Below are 13542 nucleotides of genomic sequence, written 5' to 3'. Positions count from 1 at the left end.
ATGGATTATGGCTGGAAACGTTTGCAGTTCGCATGATTTCACAAAATATTTTACATTGTATAGCCATTATAAAGAGGGCAGTTATGTGGTGGGATGGTTATAAATGCCAATTGAACCACCAAAATGACCTGTGAAGTTGCAAAATAATTATTTCAAAGTTGCAAAAGAAGTATTAAACAATAACATTTTCCAATTAAATTAAAATTAATCTGTACAGCCCTCTATAGTATTTTTTACTCCAACTAATGACGTGTTTTTTTAATACAATAGAAGTATCACTCCACAATTTCATTTACATACAATCACATTTCCCAATGAACGTTGTAATTACTATGAAATAAAAATAGAAAATCCAGGAAACACAAACCTGGACAACAAAGAGGGTGGTTAATGAGAGATAACAAAGGAATAAGTAAAAGTTGTGAAATGAAAGGCAGGAGAGATAAATCAACCATGATTGAATGGCAGAGTAGACTTGATGGTCCGAATCAAAGATGGTCCGAATTGCTTAATTCTACCCCTTATGATCACTTGCTCCCTGAATCTCTTATGAGCGCCAGGACGGTAGGAAATGCACAGCAACCCAGGCAGCGATAGTGGAGAGAACAATCTTGTCACTATTTGGATAACCTGCAGCAGAACTGATTAGTTCTGATACAATGTTTAAGAAGGAACTGCAAATGCTACAAAATCGGAGGTAGACAAAAATTCTGGAGAAACTCAGCGGGTGAGGCAGCACCTATGGAGCGAAGGAAATAGGCAATGTTTCAGGTTGAGACCCTTCTTCTGATACAAAGACAGTTACCTGAAATGTAATTCGAAATGGAGTTGGGAAGATTGCAAATTAGTCAGACGAAACTGAAGTGTTTCAGTCTGAAGGAATAGTCTCGACACAGTAGATGAGGTGTTGCCTGACCCCGCTGAGTTCCTCCCAACATTCTTCTTTGTTTTTTTATTGTTGCTCAAAACACGTAGTACTGTTCATCACATTTACCTTGGGCCTCGTCAACACTTGCTCATTTTACCAAGTAATCTTGCTACTCACTGGGGTCAGTGGGAGGTTGTAACCTTCACGTGGTCCGCCCTGTTTAAACGAATGCAATCAACCTGGCGTGCACAATCAAATAAGATCAAATAGAACAAGTTGTCCTACAACATTAGGCTGTGCACGCCATACGCAAGAAGAAGAAGCTACTCACTCTCCAAAGAGCCCAATTCTGCCCAAACGTCTCCTGTCACTCGAGGGGTGGAGACTCCCCAAGAGGGAAGGGATCCAGGTCCTGAATGAATAGCAGGTCCAGACGCTAGGTGGGGCAACATTGAAGCTTTCCGAAAGCAGCTGAAGGCAAGCAACAGAGACACGTGTTAACGTGCTTTGGAGGCGTTTCACTGAAATAGATCAGCTGACCGTGGCTCCTGTGCCTTTACTCTGGAAATGCAGGCGATGCTACTCCCGATGAGCCGACTCCCTGAGGTACAAGGAAAAACAAAAACATTTAAAATTAATCTGCACAGCCCTCTACAGTAGGTCTTATTCCAACAAATGAGAATAAAAGTAACACTCCACAATTTCATTTACATATAATCACAAACAAAAACAAGCACGGGACAAACATCTGCCTATAACAATATAATCGCAATTTTAAATGAAGAACCTAATCTTTGTCAAATACACTTCGACAAAGAATATCATAATTCGGAATGTACTTGGTACCCGCATTATGAACTGAAATACATATGTTGTCCGCCGCAGTTATTGCACCAGACATTAATTTAAACTGGTTTTTACACACATCTTTGTATAATCTGCACTAACAGATTTGATTGCATGTATTAATTACAGTCAATATTGATTCTGAATGCAACGTGCGTGTTGCTTTAATAAAGCGAGCTGTGCAAGCAGCATACTCCGTCTTGCTGCCTGGCAGCAACTACTATCATTTCCCTCGTGGAGAAGGGGCTGAGCTCTGTTCCATATATGGAGAGTGGGATTAGTCGGGAGACTGAGCTCTCTCTTACATTCTGGTCCTCCCTCGGCAGTAACGGCAATGGAAGTGGAGTAGATCTGAATCACTGAATGCACACCGTTCCAGTGGCAAATCCGAAAACAGCACAATAGAAACACCACCATCAGCTAGGATCAACGTCAAAGGAGAAGAAGCGAAGCATGAACGGAAATTAAATCACTGCAAGGTATGGTTCTTTATTTTAATCATCGGATGATGGATGGGGTTGCTTTCTATTTTATGGTACCGTGACCAAACTGTGGCGGCAGGTTTATGGTTTAGTGAGTCATGTGTTCATTGGTCGTACAAGAAATTAACGACAGCATTAACTGGCAAAGCTATGCAAAGGTCAACGAGAGGAAAGAGCAATTGCTAAGTCACCGCAAATCGGATGTTGGTGAAAAAGCAGGAGGTGGATCGATCACTGCCAATGTTTTATATGATTTATGGGCGCGCATGTGTGTCTGTGCGTATATATCCTTTTTGTATACAATCGCACAGTATTATGATGTGATTTTATTCCGTGATTTTATTCTGTTTTCAGTGATCGCTGATATATGGAGCATTCCGTCAGCTTCAAAAAACATAATTTATCAGCAATTTGTTCTTTTGGACAGCAATTGTGCCTGGTTTATTGCCTGACACATACCACGTTTCATAAAGGTGAAAATCTACTGTTCAGTTCTTTGGGTATCAGCCTGTTCTTACTCTGGAACACGCTAGCTTTACCAAAACATACTGCATCATTATAGTTTTTCCTTTTGGAAAGTCATCTGGTTAATCGGTAGTTTGTTTTCATGCCTCGATGTATATTAAATATAGTGTGGAAGGAGTTAATTGTTGATAATAATGTACACAAGTGAACACTGGTCAGATTTCTTTCATGATTTACTGCAAGAACACGAGACAGATTCTTCGGATACCCAAAGAACTCAGCCATCTTACACAGCTCTCATTAGCTTTCTTCTTTATTTTAACATTAAATATATTTCATCTGTATGTTCTGCGGCGAGGGTTTTAATAATTACCCATCTTCCGGTATGTTATTCTTAACCAAATATCAGACTGAATTGAAAGGAATGAAAACAATATTCTGTGTTTTTTTGTAACCATCCTGTTCTTTATACATATGACGTTGAGAGTGTGGGAATGTTACATGTACAAACTATGAGTTAACCTGTTGACTACTTTCTTTGGAGAATTAACCATTTTTAATGAGTGGGGCCAGACAGGTATTAAACTGGTTCCAGTCTTCTTGACTTATCACTGAATTATATTAGCTCAAAGATGCATGAATAGTACATGTAATATTTCATATCACACAATCTAAACAATAGGCTATTATTATGCACAATTTACATCAAACCTGACTTAATATTTTGTCTTAATAATAGTGGATTTTTTTATTCTAATACCATTGTAATTTCACAGTACTGTACAATTTTACTGTAAAAATATCTCACATTAATGATTTAGCAGCCACAGTATAAGAACCACAATGAAATATAAATATTATAAATGGAGTAATAGTTACAGACCTTGAATATGTGGAGTGTGCTATAAATATTTACCTCTCTTATAAACTTGTTGTATTAACAAGGTAGGTGGGAAGGTTTATAATTATAATTTCATGGAATGATTCTTTGGATTTCAGTTTTGGCAAGTTGAAAATTCTTTGCCTCCTTGTTGGAAAAATCCGGTAAATACTATTAATAGTAAGATGTTGTTCAGACCTTAACCAACAAACTTCATAGAAGAGAAGCTTGTTTACAAAAAAAACCCACAAAGTTCTGAAGTAATTCAGTGGGTCAAGCAGCATCTCTGGAGGACAGGGATAGGTGATGTTTGGCCAGGAACTTTCTTCAGACTTCTTTATTCTATCTTGATGTTGCAAGAAAGGATATGTACCATAATGAGTGTAAATACATTGAAAATATTAGCATACTATATGTATTTAGAGCTCGACTGTAATCATGTATTGTCTTTCCGCTGACTGGATAGCATGCAGCAAAAACTTTTCACTGTACCTCGGTACAGTTGACAATAAACTAACTGTAACTGTAGCTTTTTTTAGACCCATGTACAGGAGGCCACACCAGGAACACTGGCTGCAGTAGATGAGGCTAGAAGAGATGCATGTGCATCTGTCTCCTCTGGAAGGACTGCTGGGGTGTTCTTCTTTAAATTGTTCAATTGACATTCCATTGAAGTTTGTGAAACCAGGTGGCCCTTAAAAATCAATAACAAGATGAATGTTCTACCTTCAGATGCAGTGATAAATAAAAAATAATGAAATAAGGCAAGAGCATGTAACTTCTTTCAACAAATAAATTGACATCCAAGAAAATCTAGAAACTTTAACTTGTATTGGATAATGGACTTTATCTTGTATTTAATAAGAAGGATATTGAAAATTAGCCCATTGGTGTGGACAAGTTATAGATGGGACTGGTCTGGGATGATTTCAACATTTTCTCAAGCTAATGAATGATTCATCCATTTGTAAATTTCTTTAGTGTGTGTTCAGTCAGTACATAGAAACATAGAAACATAGAAATTAGGTGCAGGAGTAGGCCATTCGGCCCTTCGAGCCTGCACCGCCATTCAATATGATCATGGCTTATCATCCAACTCAGTATCCCGTACCTACCTTCTCTCCATACCCCCTGATCCCCTTAGCCACAAGGGCCACATCTAACTCCCTCTTAAATATAACCAATGAACTGGCCTCAACTATCCTCTGTGGCAGAGAGTTCCAGAGATTCACCACTCTGTGTGAAAAAAGTTCTTCTCATCTCGGTTTTAAAGGATTTCCCCCTTATCCTTAAGCTGTGACCCCTTGTCCTGGACTTCCCTAACATCGGGAACAATCTTCCTGCATCTAGCCTGTCCAACCCCTTAAGAATTTTGTAAGTTTCTATAAGATCCCCTCTCAATCTTCTAAATTCTAGAGAGTACTAATGCATAGGAGTTCTTAAGATAAAAGTAAATGGCGTTACTTGTAACGAAATTGCCTAATTATATATTTATAATACGGTAATACTTTGCAACAAATCAATTGAAGTAATCTAAGTAAAAGAAGCAAAAGTATTGGAGTAATTAATAATAAAATTAAATTACTGTAAATGTTGTTTTATCAAAGATCATCATGCAACATTGTTATGGATAATGGCTTGTGGACGTAGTCTAAACCATAATGCAAACCAAACTCCATTCCATTGACTCCGTCTACACTTCACTCTGCAAGGTCAGCATAATCAAGGACGAGTCTCATCCTAGTCACTCCCTCTTCTCCCCTCGCCCAAGAGTTACTGAAATGTGAAAAGGTAACAGTTTCTTCCCTGCTGTTATCAGGGAACTGAACCATCATATCACCAACTAGAGAGTGGCCCTGACCTACCATCTACTTTATTGGAGACCCTCAGACTATCTTTAATCAGACTTTAATGGACTTTATCTTGAATCTGTATACTCTGGACGGCTTGATTGTAATCATGTATAGTCTTTTCATTGACTGGATAGCACGCCACAAAAAAGCATTTCACTACCTCGGTACACATGACAATAATAAACTAAACTGGACGGGCAAAACTCCTCATTTCCAAATTCTCATGTTTTAAATGGTTGTAATTTTACCCACTTCTTGTTTACAGTTTGAATCATAGAAATTCATGCCTCAGAAGGAGTTATTTAATCCATGATGACTGAAATTTCATTACTGGCTTCTTGATTATAAAAATGTTTACAAGAAGCACAAAAGTACACAACTTTGTTTACATTCATGGAGTCAACCAGTCAACACATTCATAGTGTTTAGGAAGGAATTGTAGATGCTGGTTTACACCAAAGATAAACATAAAATGCTGGAGTAACTCAGCGGGCCAGGCAGCATCAGACGCGGAGTTACTCCAGAATTCTGCATCTACATTTATAGTGTTATCAGTTCTATACATTTGTGGTGTGAGTGCAGACTGTATGCAGAACACCTTGCCACATGTGTTCCTTCTTTGGGCGCTACAAAAGTGTCAGTTTATGAGAAGCTTTTTCTCAAGACAGATATAGGGTTCAAAACCACAGACTCCAAATGTGCTAGTGTAGTAAAATCCAAAAAAATGGGACATGTTGTGACAAGGAAGTCAGGCCCATCCTTTGCAGCGGCAGGAATTGGTAAAACCTCAGCACATGGTGCCACTTGGTGCCTGCGTATTTCAGGTCTATGCACAACTTGATACAGTCAAGCATAAAGTGGCCATCACAATGAGGACAATGAAGAAGGGTTTCGGCCCGAAACGTCGCCTATTTTCTTCGCTCCATAGATGCTGCTGCACCCGCTGAGTTTTTCCAGCAATTTTGTGTACCTACAATGAGGACAATATTGGGCACACTCTTCCTCACCATTGTCTGGAAACGTGTGCATCGAAACCCATTGAACACATTCCATCTTGAATGCTCAAATGAAACAGAAGATGGCTCGTGTGACTGCCATGCTGGAGGAAAGAGCAGGATATGGGCCACATCTGCACTATGTGCAGCAGCACCAAGAGCACTTTACACCTGATGATCATATTCTTGTCAATCATTAATGGGGACTTCTACTCCAATAGTCCCAAATTTCCTTTAACGTTACTTGTCTGCTCCAGCCACCTTCTATTACATGGCTTGTGGTCCATGAACTAGAACACGAGCATCTTCAGATGACAGATGAATCCATTGTTTTACACAAAACAAAGTCCTTGAACATCCTATAAAGTCCTTTCGTAACTCTGTATTTGCAATGAAAATAGCAATTAGTATCCTTGGTTCCAAACTGGATAGTCCATCCTCATAGCCAAAATTTTCTACCTCAAACAAAGCATTTGTTCATCTCTTCAGTACTCGCTCTGATGAAGTGGCATACACTATATGAACCAGATCTTACTTTCATAAACAGACCCCAGAACAGCAGAGGGGGACAATTAAGTGGTAGGCTCTACTGATTGGCTTGACTTCCTTCCATGTCGATACCAAACTTTTAAAATTGGTCACTAACTACCTAAAATACAAATGCACTTCAATGCTATATGATAATCCTTTAGTACTGAGCCAAACACAAAATTTGTAATATCCAAACCTATTTGTCATTTTGCAAGTAGAATAAGATCATTTTGTTTGAAAGCACTAGTTCATGCTCGACCATACAATTTTGCATCTTTCAATATTTCAGAAACAATGTGATGTCTGCAACTTTTTCCGCATCACCTGCAATCAGCAGTAGTGAAGACTATTTTTACATATAATTTCCTATCAAGCAATTGTCCACCACTTTGTACCATCGCAAAATGAAACAAAGCACATGCCTTGTAAGAGCTGTTTCTTATGTGGCACAGGTAGAAGAATAGATATTTTATTAGTCAGGTTGAGGCCAACTTGTTTCTTCTCTCCATTTCAGGGGGTTCTGGGGTACCCGATGAGCTTAATGTGGGACCTGTAGCTACATTGTCAAAGAAAAACTTTCTACCATGTCTATGTCAACTATGTCTATGTGTTTTAAAATAATTGAATTTATCGTCCAAAACAAAAACATAGTATTGATATTTTTCAATTATTACAATGGACGGTATTAACTAATGTAGTTCAATTACAGAGAGCTAATCTGGATCCTTTGCTCATTTCTGCACATATGCCAGGCCTTAAACAAATATTCTTTGTTGAAAAAATAATAACCAAGAAAATTAATTATGTTTGTTATATTTTAATGGAGAACTTTTGTAAGATTCATCCACAAAGTTCAGACAATGGATGAATCACAGTAGGTAATGTAAAAAAAAAACGTGCAAGATTTGCAAACAATCCATTTTCATAAATATAGTTTATGGAATATTTCCAATATTTTAATAACAAGCTCTTCCTATTTATATCACCTTTTAAAATAATATGCTCATGATTTGAGAGATGCAGTTATGAATGTGTGCCTGAAGTGCTTCTCTATCAAATTTTAGAATTTGTCTGGGTGATTGGAGGCAGAGGGTAGTGGTGGAGGGATGATTTTCAGATTAAAAATCTATAAGAAACAGGGTGCTACAGGGATCAAAACTGGAAAAGTTATTGTTTGTAATGTATATAAATTAATTGGATGAAAATATACAGGGAATGGTTATTAAGTTTGCTGAAGACATGAAAATTTTTAAAGTTATAGAGAGCTATGAAGTTGTATGATGGTACAGTGGGACAGATCAACTGGAAAGTTGGACAGAGCAGTGGCAGTGAGGTGATAGGTCAGATTTAGGTAGAGCATATTGAATGAATACACGGACCTGAGACCTTGGGTTGCAAGTCCATAGCTCTCCGAAAGTGGCGACGCAGGCGGTTAGGGTAGTGGAAACTGCATTTTGTGTCCTACCTTCATAGGCCAAGATATTGGGGATAAGAATCGTGACGTCATGTTGCATTTGTAAAAAGTATTGGTTAGACTGCACTTGGAATCTTGCACAAAGTGCAAGAGTAACTTAACGGGTCAGGCAGGATCTATGGAAGGAATAGACAGATGCTGCCTAACCTGTTGAGTTACTCCAGCACTTGCAGTATCATGTACAGTTCTGGTCACCACACTATGTGCAGGAGTTAGGAACAGTAGAAAGAATGCAGAAGAGATTCACCAGGATGTACCTGGAATGAACAGCTGTAGTTATAAAGAGAGAGTGGACAGCCAGGGTTTATTTTCATTTGAATGTAGGAGGCCGAAGGGAAATGTTGATAGTGTCTATACAATTAAGCGCAGCAGAGCTAGGATAGATATAATCTTTTTCCCAAGACAGGGAGGTCTTGAATTAGAGGGCACAGGTTCAAAGCAAGAGGGGAGAAACTTAAGAGATCTGAGGGATAGGTTTTTCATACAGAGGATAGTAAATATCTGAAAGAAGCTGCCAGAGGAAGTATTGGAGGTAGATACAATTACAGTGCCCTCCATAATGTTTGGGACAAAGACCTATCATTTATTTATTTGCCTCTGTACTCCACCATTTGAGATCTGTAATAGAGAAAATTAAATGTGGTTAAAGTACACATTGTCAGATTTTATTAAAGGCCATTGTTATACATTTTGGTCTCGCCCTGTAGAAATTATACAATATGTGTTTATACATAAAACTGTTAGAGACATCAACCAAACCTTGGGCTTTCTAAAATCAACTGTTTGGAACATCATTAAGAAGAAAGAGAGCACCGGTCAGCTTACTAATCACAAAGAGACTGGCAGGCCAAGGATGATGACAGCTGATGACAGAAGAATTATCTCTATAACAAAGAAAAATCCACAAACACCTGTCTGACAGATCAGAAATACACTTCAGGAGTCAGGTGTGGATTTGTCAATGACCACTGTCCGCAGAAGACTTCATGAACAGAAATATTAACAGATGCTTCACTGCAAGGTGCAAACCACTGGTTAGCCGCAAAATAGGATGGCCAGGTTACAGTTGGCCAAGAAGTACTTAAAAGAGCAACTACAGTTCTGGAAAAAGGTCTTGTGGACAGATGAGACGAAGATTAATTTATAACAGAGTGATGGCAAGAGCAAAGTATAGAGGAGAGAAGGAACTGCCAAAAATCCAAAGCATACCACTTAATCTGTGAAGGAAATAGCCAATGTTTTGGGCCAAAACCATTCGCCAGACTGATCTGAATTGATTGAAGAAGGGTTTCGGCCCGAAACATTGCCTATTTCCTTCGCTCCATAGATGCTGTCGCACTCGCTGAGTTTCTCCAGCAATTTTGTCTACCTAAAATACTAAACATCTGCTTTCATTTAAATGACATTGCTGTGTCCCAAACATTATGGTGCCCTGAAATGGGGGGACTATGTATAAATACTGCTGTAATTTCTACATGGTGAAACCAAAATGTATAAAAATGGCCTTTATTAAAACCTGCCTATGTGCACTTTAACCACATGTGATTTTTTTTTTCTATTACAAATCTGAAATTGTGGAGTACAGAGGCATATAAATAAACGATGGGTCTTTGTCCCAAATATGATGAAGGGCATTGTACAACTTTTAAAATGCTTTTGGGTTGGTACTTAGGAAAGATATAATGACCTAATCCATGCAAATGGGATTAGAATAGTCGGCATGGAAGAGTTGGGTCCAAAGGGACTATTTCTGTGCTGTGTGTTTCCATCATTCTATGAGTTCAATGAGTTCAATGAGACAATATAGAGTATGGTTTAAAATGGGCGTGTATGTACATACACACATGCACAAACACATGCACATTTGCAGATAGATGCACAAATTACAGTTCTATACCTGCTGATTTAGAAAAGAGATAAAAATCTTTTTTGTAATCATGTAAAGGTTATGTGATGTTAACTAATGGATGTCGTATTAGTTATGTTTCCATGATTTCGGAACTAAAGAGTAATTAAACACATTATTTATAAAATTAATTTGAATATGAATATATTGATTTCTCAGTTTAAAATTCAGAGCAGTCCAGCTTTGTTTCAACCATTTAATTGAAAAACATAAAGCTGCATGGAGACACTGAAGGGTACATGGCCTTACCCATTATGCTGTGATTTTAAATTTAAATGCAGATGATGATCTAGATGGTTGTAGCATGTGCAGAAATGACCATCATCTGCATTTAAATTTCTGAACAAAGCAGCTTCATACCTGGCATGATATCCCAGGCATTCTCAATTCATTTTGCATTGGGACCTCTGAAGATTCTATTTTGCGCAGGTGTAATTGGTGTAATTCATTTATCCAACCTCATCTATTGCATCCGGTGCTCTAGATGTCAGCTGATCTACATCGATGAGACCAAGCGTATGCTTGTCGATCGTTTCGCCGAACACCTCCACTCGGTCCGCATTAACCAACCTGATCTCCCGGTGGCTCAGCACTTCAACTCCCCCTCCCATTCCGTATCCGACCTTTCTGTCCTGGGCCTCCTCCGTGGCCAGAGCGAGCACCACCGGAAATTGGAGGAACAGCACCTCATATTCCGCTTGCGCAGTCTGCATCCTGGGGGCATGAACATTGAATTCTCCCAATTCTGTTAGCCCTTGCTGTCTCCTCCCCTTCCTTAACCCTCTAGCTGTCTCCTCCCATCCCCCCGCCCTCGGGCTCCTCCTCCTCCCCTTTTTCCTTCCTTCTCCGCCTCCCACCCCCATCAGTCTGATGAAGGGTTTCGGCCCAAAACGTCGCCTATTTTCTTCGCTCCATAGATGCTGCTGCACCCGCTGAATTTCTCCAGCAATTTTGTGTACCTTTGGCCTCAATACTTTGTTCCAACAAAATAAGAAGGTGTCATTTTTTTAGTAAATACAGCAGAGAAGTTTGGTAAGTGGTTAATGATAATTAACATTAATTAACACAACAAAGAAGGTGAGTTTTTAAAAATAGTATGTTATTGTGATTATCTAGCCTTCATTTAAAAAATATCTAATGCCCTATTTTAGAACCATAGAAGCAAACAAAACATATTTACATGCTATTTCCTGAGAACTGCCTTTATCCTGTCATTCGTCATATGACGAAAGAAGTTGTTTTGTGGCCTCTGAGAGCTTTTCCCAAATGTGGAAATTAGGTCCATGGTATCAAAATGTTTGTCACTTCCAAAAATATCTTTCATCTTTTCTTTTTATGAGGAAAAAATGAAGATGCAACTTAACTTCATATAACAAACTTTAAGGATTTTGTTAGTTGTAGATTATGATTTTTTTTTAAATTCAGACAGCTAGGAGATTTGTGTGCCTCATCGTCACCCTAAGCATTTTATTTAGCATTTGTTTTTCTTTCTACAGTCTTTGGAGAAAATGGCTGGCAGCTAGTTTAATTTTCAGATGATCCAGACGGGTACTATCAATTCTTACAAATGAGATAGACATTCTTCTCAGAATAATTGTAAGACAGATATTTCTCATTAGTTTGTATGTAACGAATTTGAGAATGAAGTACATCTTTACAAAATAAATAATTTACGTAGAGTGTTTCAGGTTAAAGCACTTGGGAATGACAGTGTGAAGTTGGCTGTATGATCTGCAGTCCACAGACAGAATGCCTAATTGGAGACAAGTGAAGCTGCGATATTGTATGTAGCTCAGGAGAGGGTGCAGGGGTTGGGGTGGAGTGGTTACTGACTTATTTTGTAGACCTGCAATTTTCAGTATTTACTGGAAAATCTGGGTCAAATCATGTATGTTTTTCGGGGTTTCAATTTGGCAGCCATTCATGCTCTTAGGCTGAATATATTACCAATCTCTTTGTCGCTGGATTGTATCCTCTATCAGCAGGCAATCGGAGACCGTCAGTCATTAAATATATAAAATGGGTAACCTGGTCACATCAAATAATCAAAAAAGATTTAAATGCTACGATGCATTTTCCAGATTTCTAAGAGTGATGAATTTACCTTGGAACTTGAAGTTGTAATTGAAAACATTTTCAGCAAAAAAACCCCAAAAAATAATTTGTTCACTGAGAATCCATAGATATTTTCTTTCTGTACAATCTATATGGTTGAAGCATGTCCAGAAATGAATAACTTGTGCATCACCAGGGGTTTCTTCAAATAGTTTAGCTTTATGTCTTTACAATTCCCCTGCCTAAAGTATTCTCGTGTACATGTTATTACCTAGGCACCATTCATCAGAAAACATTGTGCCTTCATCTTAAACAGCTGACAGTTACTTCTACTGTACCTATCAACTACCTGTTTCAATCTATCCACATTGAAACAGGACCGCATGGCCTCTTTGGGTAAAGTTACAGGAGGAGGGCAGACGTGGTGTTCCTGGCCAGCCTACCCCGGACCTGTAATATCTAACTGAATTGCCATCCCTACTACCTGTTGAGGGAATTCACCTCAGCTATCCTGACAGCTGTCTTCATCCCTCCCCATGCGGATGTCAAGCTTGCTCTGAATGTATTATGCTCCACTACTGATAGCCTTGAGACACAACACTCTGAAGCCCTGGTCATTTTAGTTTAGAGATACAGCACGGAAATAATGCCCTTGGGCCCACCGATTCTGTATATACTAGTGATCCCCGCACACATTAACACTATCTTACACACACTAGGGACAATTTACACATACACCAAGCCAATTAACCTACAAACCATTGTAGCCATGGATTTCAAACCAGCCAACCTCAACAACCCTCACCAACATCTACAGTTGTGCCCTAGAAAACATTTTATCGGGATGAATCACATCATGGTTTGGGAACAGCTCCATTCAAGACCGCAAGAAAATTCAGAGTTGTGGACGTATCCCAGACCATCACACAAACCAATCCTGCACCTATATTTCTATGCTTCTAACATGAGGTACGTAGATCCTTCCTTAATTACTTCAGGTATATTAGTGATATAATTCTGCAGAATCTTTAGCAAAATAAGTATAAAAAAGGCTGGATATACTCAGCAGCTCAGACTACATCTGTGGGAGGGGAAACAGTCAATGTTTCAGACACTTAGAATTGAAAGGAGATAACAAAAGTTTGTACAGCTGCAGGGATGGTGGGAGAAGGGTGGCTGTGAGTAAT

General features: G+C 38.8%; 1 long non-coding RNA gene across 1 annotated transcript; it reads left to right on the top strand.

Moving 5' to 3' along the window:
* The first annotated feature begins 657 nt into the window (after positions 1-657).
* Positions 658-4284, top strand: LOC129697343 (uncharacterized). Its single transcript, XR_008723503.1, has 3 exons — positions 658-1524; positions 2041-2193; positions 4081-4284. It is a non-coding gene; the product is annotated as an uncharacterized LOC129697343 (long non-coding RNA).
* The last annotated feature ends 9258 nt before the right edge of the window (positions 4285-13542 follow it).

The sequence above is a fragment of the Leucoraja erinacea genome, chromosome 1 (assembly GCF_028641065.1).
Source record: "Leucoraja erinacea ecotype New England chromosome 1, Leri_hhj_1, whole genome shotgun sequence".
Taxonomy (NCBI): domain Eukaryota; kingdom Metazoa; phylum Chordata; class Chondrichthyes; order Rajiformes; family Rajidae; genus Leucoraja; species Leucoraja erinaceus.
This window is presented reverse-complemented; position numbering and strand designations above follow the sequence as displayed.